The sequence below is a fragment of the Euprymna scolopes genome, chromosome 6 (genome assembly GCF_053919585.1).
Source record: "Euprymna scolopes isolate OS-2025 chromosome 6, ASM5391958v1, whole genome shotgun sequence".
Lineage (NCBI taxonomy): Eukaryota > Metazoa > Mollusca > Cephalopoda > Sepiida > Sepiolidae > Euprymna > Euprymna scolopes.
The window spans coordinates 125,196,458-125,206,023 of record NC_136487.1 but is presented as its reverse complement, the minus strand read 5'-3'; the positions used below and the strand labels follow the sequence as shown (position 1 = coordinate 125,206,023).

At 35.6% G+C, this 9,566-nt stretch overlaps 1 non-coding gene across 1 annotated transcript; it reads left to right on the top strand.

Annotated features, from left to right (window-relative positions):
* Positions 1-900: 900 nt before the first annotated feature.
* Trnaw-cca (transfer RNA tryptophan (anticodon CCA)) lies at positions 901-972 on the top strand. Its single transcript has one exon. It is a non-coding gene; the product is annotated as a tRNA-Trp (tRNA).
* Positions 973-9,566: the final 8,594 nt, after the last annotated feature.

Here is a 9,566-nt window from a genome sequence, read left to right as displayed (position 1 = left end):
GGATGCGGAAGATTTGCACGAATGCACCGGTCCACAACTCCATCCTTGTCACAGACTCTTTTACCAAAATGGGCATTAAGACAGTTCCTCACAGTCCCTCTCATCTAGACTTTGCTCCTTGTGACTTTTGGTTATTCCCTAAGCTAAAGGAAAACCTTAGAGGCTGTCGTTATGGGACAATTAAAGAGATGAAAAATGGTTGTGACGAGGGTCAGTGACACACTCACACACCATAAAGAAAAAACTTTTATGGGTCTTCCAGAAGCTGTTGAAACGTTACAACAAGTGCATTGCAGCCGGAGGAGATTACTTCGAAGGAGACTAGAGTTTCAATCAAAGTACCCATACGAAAAAAGTCTGGAAACTTATTGAAGGCACCTCGTGTAATAATATTTTTGTGACATTTTGTTTATTTTCTTTTTACGAGTAGTTTTTAATACTGGGATAAAACTGGATAAGCACGTTATATTTGTTGTTGTTGTTGTTCTTCTTCTTCTTCTTCTTTTTCTTTTTCTTCTTTGTTCAAACTTCACGTTGTAATAATTTTCATAGATGTCCTTGTACCTATCTCCTCATGATGGGTAGTTCGACATGAGGTTACTTTTTCATAAAGCGAATCGAACAACCCCATAAACGATAACTCTGGACAGGAAACAAAGAATAACCAACATGGTATTGTCAGCGCTCCACCACGAATGGGAAGGGATCAAGCGACAGGTAATGATCCCGAAAAAAAGGAGCTTTGTATCCTGGGACCAAGAGAAATATACTTCACGAAGTGTGAAGGTAAATATCATTTAACAATTAAAAATAATATGTTTTGTTTTTATTTTATTTATTTTATATTTCGAACATTTAAACAGGACAACAATATTCGCTATGTGTTCGGTTGTTGTCAATGGTCTTGTGGCGCAACGGTAGCGCGTCTGACTCCAGATCAGAAGGTTGCGTGTTCAAATCACGTCGGGGTCAATGCGAGGCTCTTTTTATGTATAAAATACTAAGACAGCGTATAATTTAACTAAATTGTATGATTTTTACTCTTTCAAAATATGTCTTAATTTAATAATAATAATAATAATAATAGCTATTTTAAATTCTACGATGACAATTGATAGGTTTATTAAATAAAAAAAATATTAATCCTTTCTTTATCACTCGACATGCAAGAGAAAATGTTCAGCGTATATAAAGTCGATTTAGTGTTAATGAACTTTCTTGACTGGAACATTTTCGTTGCGGTTAATTTGATTTTTGCATTGTCTCCTCTTACCGATGCTAAATTAACTATGTATCTAATAAGTGGCTCGATACTTATCTAGTTTATGACCGAACCTCCTACAACTTCGCGCCGTCATCTTCCGGCAGATTACGCAAGCCGCCGAAGGATGCCGAAGGATGCCGAAGGATGCCGAAGGATGCCGAAGCCATTGTCCAATCAACGGTTAGAGGACAACTTTCAATGAAAGTGTGAAACTTATTAAATAATAAATAAATAAATAAATCGAAAATGAATTTAAATTATGTCCACATGAAACCCATCTCCTTACCCATCTTAAGAATGGCTTTCTAACTGCAAAGCTATTCTAAACATGGTGAAAAGGGGTGGACGCTGCATTTTTTTTATAGTCTTAGCTTCGACATCTTCCGACTGCTTGCGTAACATGCTGGAAGATGGCGACGCAAAGTTGCCGGAAATTGGGTTGTGAACTGGATAAGTGCCAGTAAATCTTTCACCGTGTTCATTTGCATCAGGTATTTTAAATTCTTTCATATCTTTTTAATCTTTCATGGACAATTATTTTTAAAACGTATCGGCCAATATATATTTCGACCTTATTCAAGGTGTACATTGTCCAACTCGGGAATTTACACAGAATTATTTAATTTACAGAGGTAGCGTGGGTGGAATAAAGGGTTCTCTTCGAAATTCCGTGCAGATTCCCGAGTTCGACAGAAAGATATCCGAGTTCGACAAGACACACCAAAAGAAGTTCGGAGGTTGTTTCTGGAATGTTTTTAGATGAGGATTGATAATTCGCATTATTTGGATTATCCGGACAATTGTTATTTTCACAATGTATCGGCCGATGTAAACTCCGATCTTCTTCTTAAATAAGTTTAATCCATGCAAATGGCATGCTACATCAATGGCGCAGTGTAGTACATGTTCTTTCTTTATTTATTTTTTCATATATACTAGCACAAATATATTTCCTGTTTACTTACGTCACTTCCCTTGACACGTTTAATTTTTGTTATAGTTAAAATTGAAAACACGCATACTCCACCTAAAGATATCCGTCTCTATGCATAGCGGTTAGGGTTTAGATGTTACAATAACCGTTTACTATTTTAAAACATTTGTCAGAAAATAAATGTTCGATTGTAACATTGAAAAATTTAGGGTCATGTCTCTTGTTCTCTATCCTGTAACTGTATTGGAAATACGTACATCAAAATGTGACTGTTTGTTTTAATTTCTTTTCGTCATTTAGTTCAATCCTAACAGAGGAGAAGCCTACTTGTATACGAAACGAATGAAAATTAAAAAAAAAAAAAATAATGCCCATTCTTAACTTCTGTTGTACGCCATTATCACTCAGAGGAAAACTTAAAATTGCACCATGTATATTTTTTCTACAGGACTCAACGCCATCTGTGGTTAATTGAAAATGGTTCTTTAGTTTTCGGTAATATGTACATGTATATGATCTGAAAGTTTTATTACCCATGTAGTATAGATCAAATGCAAATGTTCTAATAACCACACGCGTTGTTTCTGCGTTTATTTGTAATATTAGATTGGTGCAAAAATAATGTCGCTTTTTGACGTTCAACTTCAAAAGATCATAACTCCTTTCATAATAAACTTTATTAATCGAAATAAGAACCATTAGAATCGACACATTTTTGCCATCAAGAAACAAGATTATTTATCCCATTAGCATAGATAACCGGAACTCTGGAAGCGATGAAGACCAATTCGGCATCATCTCGGCTTTAGGAGCATTTTTTGCGTAGGAAGTTGTCGAGAGGCTTGAAAAAGTGATAATCGGTGGGCGAGAGGTCCGGTGAATATGGTGCATGAGGCAGAATCTCGTAGTCCAATTCGGTCAGCTTTTACAGGATTAGTTGAGCAGCATGCGGGCGAGCCTTGTCATGCTGGAAAATTAGTCCCTTTATATTGACCAATTTTTTGTACATACGTTGAAGTTTCTGGCGCATTTTGTCAATTTGTCGACAGTACTTCTCCGCTGTAATCGTTTTGCCCGGATTCAAGAAGCTGTGATGGATGAGACATGCCGAAGATCACCAAACAGTCACCATAGCTTTTTTTGTGTGTAATTTCGGCTTCGGGAAGTATTATGGAGCTTCTCCGGCATCCAACCACTGTACCGAACGTCGCCGGTTGTTGTAGAGGATACGTCACAATCCGCTCGAGAAATGGGTTGTTTTTGTTGCGCAGAAGGATTGTAGAAGACACCTCAAAACGACGGATTTTTTTATTACTGTTTAATTCATGTGGTATCCAACTTTTTTTTTTTACTTCCCTATTTGCTTTAAATAGCGAATGACTGTTGAGTGGTCGACCTCGAGTTCGACAACAACTTCTCGTGTGTTTTTGCGAGGATCGACTCTAATTAAGGCTTTCAAATGTTCCTTATCAACCGCAGTTGCCCGGCCGTGGCCGTCTTCATCGTCGACGCTCTCGTCACCATTGCGAATTTCTTGAACCACCGTTGTGACACATGTCCATTAGCGGTTCCTGGATCAAACGCATCATTGATATCACGAGCTGTCTCGGCAGCTTTTCGGCCTAGTTTGAACTGGAACACGAAAATCGTCGGATTTGAATTTTGTCCACGCTGTCGAAAAGCCTGCAAAAAATGAATGAAGAGATTGAGAACGGTAACGAATAACACGATTAGATAGAGCGAAAAATGCGCTTCAAAATGATATGTAGCATGGCTATATATATATCAATGAATTAATTCAGAAGTCATACATAAAAGTAACATATGTGAGAAAACGATATTGTTTTTGCACTAACCTAATAATAGTGTTACTTATCCCCCTCGAAGAGGAGATATATGTAACAATCTTTACTGTAACTCAATGGAATGCAATCTTTTCCAACCACATCTGAGTTTTACCATAAGCTGATGCTGTACATTTTACTGGTGTACAGGGTTGTTTGAATGCCATCTTACACAAATAGTATAGCTGGAATGCGATTGTCCTGTCAATGATGCTTGTGTTGCATCATCCATTTCCTGCCTTTATTCGTAATGATATTGTTACATATATATTCTATAGTGATAATATGTCTCTACTCACGAGGAAAGGTATATGTACAGGGTTGTTTGAAAGCCATCTTATTCAAGTAGTACAACTTTCTTCAAACTCAATGAATTTTTTTCCTACCACATCTGATCTTAAACTTAAGCTGATGCTTAAACCTTAAAATCAGATCTTGATGAGAAAAAGAGACATCACCATAGAATTTGTTTTGTCATACTGTCTACAGTACTATTCTTGTTACAGTCAGAATTACAAGAAATGGCATTCGTTTCACCCTTAGAAAGTTGACATAACTGTGAAATGAGTGCACCTTTTCACAATGGAAAAAAGCATGCTCAGCCATTTCTTCCTTTACAGAGTCGACACTCAAGTATGTTTGCTCCATACATTACTCTGTTGAAGGATTATGTTATATATATAGCTCTCCTAAGAAGATATATCCACTGTCTGATAAATCACAATAAAAAACAATACTAGTTTATTTCAATGTAATCATAATCATAACAGCACACAATTAAATCTTATCCCCTGCCATCCACCCGTGACTGCAAGTGATCTGAAAGTTTTCTTACTCATGTAGTATATCCGGAATGTGTTATATTAACATATTTGACGTAAAAATTATAATGACAGACTTGTTGACACTTGTGCCAGTATTTTAAGACTGAAATATATTTCCAAATATAAAGGACCGGGAGTTCCCAGACATGAGGAAGGGCGCACCTCATCAAATCAGATCACTCAAGCCAATAAAATCGAAAAAAGCGTGCTGCTATAGTAAAAAAAAATCTCTGGGAGATTCAAGAAGCGGAAAGGGTAAGGGGGTAGTTAGGAGCAACGAGCAGGAATCATCCTTGGCGACCCCATAGTGGACACTGACAGCAAGAAAAGAAAATGATCGCTTCTTACAAAAGGGCAAGTTCTTGTGCATTATAATTGAATATCAAAAAATGTATTTTAAGTAAAACCATTGACGCGCCTTGCCGAAATTAGTAAACATTAAAAAAATAACGAAAAATGATCGAATACAAAACTGATTGCAAGAAAAAATAAAATTCATCGAATAATGCAGTTTTATCGATTCCTTTTATTGAGACCAATTCCGTGTAATAAACTGACTTATTTTTCTTGCTTTCAGTTTTCAAATTGCGATTTCAAATTGCAGGTCAATAATATACGATAATAGTGATGTTTCTGCGTGTGTGTGTAAGAAATATTTCTATCAGATATTCTTCTTTATTATTTTTTGGAATTTTTGAAATTTTTACTAATTTCGACACGACACGTCAGTACGTAATAGTGTTTTTTTGTTTTTTATCTAAAATACATTTTTTTCTATTCAATAATAATGCATATGCATCAAAGAGAAAGCAACATATTGTTGATGCACATTCAGAAAAGAATGAAAAAATCGTGTGAAGAAAAATCTCATAGACTAAACGCCATTTCTTTCCAAATTTCAAACAAGCATCAAATCGATGAAAGCTTATAACGCACTTCACGAGAAACCAGTGGTGTAGCAAGGTGTGACGGGGGGGGGGGCTATCCGCACCGTATGGCACGTAACAAGGAGCGACATTTTGAGAGAGTAAAACAGAAAATAGAAAAAAAAAATTAATTAAAGTTAACAAAAAATCTTAAATTTTATATCAAAATAAGTTTAAGGTTGTAAAAATATCGGAATTTTTTGAGGTATTGGAAAAATGCGTCCCTATTTTCCGATTCCAAAAGCGATTCATTTAAATTTTTATCTTAATTTTTGTGTACCAAAAACATTGAAAAGTTGATAATATAAAATGTAAGTGTATTTTTAAACCGATTTTAAAGCCATTCAAAATGTGTTTTATCAATTGAAAATTAATTGCTGACATATTTTTACTGTTTATTTCATGTTTAAACTTTTATTTAATGTAATGCGAAAGTTCGAATTGTTTCCTTTGTAAAAGTAAAATACATTCTTTTACTAGGAAGGAGAGTTACTTAACTTGCCTTTGGTAACATTTATTCGTTTTGTATTTATTTTTCTCTCCTTATTTTTTTTTCTTGCTTTCTTAGATAGTCTGGAAAATCATTCATTAAGCGAGAAAAAATAAACAAAAGAATAAATTTAAGAATTTAGAGTAGGGGTCATTTTCATGTGTAAATTTAATGTAAAATAAACCTCCATATTTAAACTATTCTAGCGTTTTAGGACGGTTAAGCAAGAAGTGATCTTCTTGAAATATTTTTCTATGGAAACGTTTTTTTTTTTCTGGAAGCTGAATATTTTTAACTATCTCCCCCACTCTGTAAATTAAAATTATTTTCAAAATTGAAAACTTTAGTGACCACAATACAAATTGTACTAGATTTGAAAAAATATAATAAAAAAAGTTTTATCATTTGATTTTTTATTCTACATGAACCTCAACTTTTGTGAGGGGTGGGGGAGTTTGCCGTGAAAAAAAAGCATATAATATTTTTTTTCTAAAAAATTTTAAGCCGTTCATTCCTTGGACAATCTTGACTAAAGTCGTACGCAAGATGGCGGGCGTAAATCGATGTAAAAAATGGAACGAAACACAAACTTTAGCGAAACGAAATCAGCGAGTTGACTGTACAACCTAGAAAGAAAAAAAAACAACAACTCGACTGCTGATAATAACAACTAATAATGAGCGTGTTTTGTTTTCTAACTACTGTGTATTTGTTATTAATATGTTAATAATGAAATGAAATAACTAAGAAATGTTTTTGTTTCAACTAGACTGTAGTTTCACATAACATCTTATTAAGCAAAAAAATTACCGTAAAAATTGAATTTCATTGTCCTTTCTCTGCATAATTATCAAAACAAAAAAAATAAAATTAAAAAAACTAAGAATTTTTGTTTTTTCGGGTTTTTCCCCCAAAATGAGTGAAACAATAAATAAATAAAAAACAAATGTTACCAAAGGCAAGCTAAGTTACTTTTTAACTAACTAGATAAGATTTTGTGCTTTAATTTATTTATGTACATTTTTTTTTCATACTACTTTTATTCTTAACTAAAAAAAAGACATTAAAATTGAATAAAACTGTCAATGATGATGATGCGTGTGAAGTTGAAAAATGGAAAGCCAATCACCAGTTGACGTGAAAACATACACTGCAACCGATTTTACAGATGTTGCTCTATGGCCTGTTCGAGCTATGCTTGTCCGGCAGGGATCTTCTGCTGTGCACACCACCTCAATCATGAATTCAAGGAAGTTGCGCGACCAGGAACGAAAACAAAAGGCGACGTTAGAAAGCTAACAAAAAAAAAAACCTGGTTCTATCGAGTTTTGCAGAACAATGAAAAAAGTTTGCGAACAGGGATGGTGTATTCCTCTAGAGAAAGCTTAGTTTTCTTCTGCTGCAGACTGTTTTCAACTGGATTGTCGAGATTTTCTGCTGATGCAGGTTTTATGAATTCGTGGAAATTAAATCCAAAAGTATATGAACATGAAGCTAACACATCTCATGCCCGGGCATTCCTAAACTGGAAGGATCTAGAGATCCGACTTGCTGAAGGAAAGGTAATTGACAAAGTAGAGCAAAATCTCATTGGAAAAGAAACTAAGAAGTGGTGGGAAATCCTAGCTAGATTGCTGCACATCATCGGGTTTCTAGCGAAGCAGAATATGGCACTACGAAGTCACCGGGAAGACATTCATGATTATGAAAGAAGTCAAGAAAACAAAGGGATTTTTTTAGAATTGGTAAATTTATTGACCAAGTATGACCTTGTAATCCGTGAACATTTCTGAGAAAAAAAAAATTGCTACTTCTGATCTGTCACCAGAAATTCACAATGAATTTGTGAGCATTTTGGCAAAGCAGGTGAGAAAGAAAATCATCGATCAGATCAAGGGAAGTAAGTATTTTTGCATGATTTTCGATAGCACTCCTGATATATCTGACAAGGATCAGATGAGTGAGGTGTTGCGCTACGTGAAAATTGTCGAAAATGAAGTGAATATGGAGGAGTCGTTTCTCCGCTTCATCGATAAAAAGGGTAAAAGTGTGGAGGAAATTTCTGAACTGATTTTAAGAGAACTGGAGAACGATGGGATTGATGGGTGACCGAACTCGACAAACATTTAACAATGCCGCTGTTATGGCAGGCCACCGATCGCATCTACGAAATCAACCATAAACGCATCTCCGAAATCAACCTAAAAGCTCTATTTGTGTCATGCACAAACCATTCACTAAATCTGGCTTGTGTATAGCTTCTGTAGCGGTTCACCCTGTTACATCTTTTTTTTTGTACACTGTACCGGCTATTCTTATTCTTTTCTGCATCTACACATCGCTGGGACGACTTGATTCAGTTGACCAGTCTAAGTATCAAGCGGACTGTGAAAACTAGATGAAGTAGTCCAGCAGACGCTGTAAATGATGTGATAAAAAATTATTGGAAGTTGTTATTGCTGTGGAACAGCTCACGAAAGAGGACGAAAATGCAATCACAAGATCAGATGCATCTTTAATTCTCAACTCGGTATTGTCGTTTCTGTTACTTTTATTTCTGAGCTTTTGGAAAACTATTTTTTCAGAAATCAATGATGCCCAGAAGTATCTTCAAGCAAAAGGGCTGAATCTGCAACAAAGTTCTGTCAGACTGACGGCGTTGAGAGATTGTCTTCTCCAGAATAGAGAAAAGATGGTGGACACTGCAATAGACGAGTCAAAAAAAAACTGCTGTGAAATGGGGCTAAAGATGAAGCGTCGTGTCCGCAAAAAGAAACGAATAGATGATGAAGGATTGACTGATGCAGTGCTGGGGTTTGATACGGAATTGAAACGGGAATGCTGTCTGTCATAGAAAGGCTGACAGAAAAATATCTTGCAGATTTCAACAAGTTCATGATCTTGCAAGTAAATACGCTTTTCTTACACTGTCAAATCTGCTTGACGATAATTATGATTGTCAGCTTGGTGAAGTTGATGAAGATATAGAAAAAGAGGAATTCTTTGCCGAAAGGAAGAGATTACAGTATTTTGTGAAATCTTCAGGGAAATACAAAACCAATGAACGTCTTGAACTTTTGAACTTCATACAGAGATACCACCTTGGGGATTCCGTCCCTATATTTTGAGCTTGCTGCGCATTTTCCTTGCCCGAGCTATTAGTGTTGCCAGCTGTGAGCGATCTTTCTTGAAACTGAAGCTCATAAAGAACTACCTTCGATCAAAAATGAGCCAGACAAGACTTACAGACTTGGCAATCTTCTCCATAAAGAAGGAACTTGTCG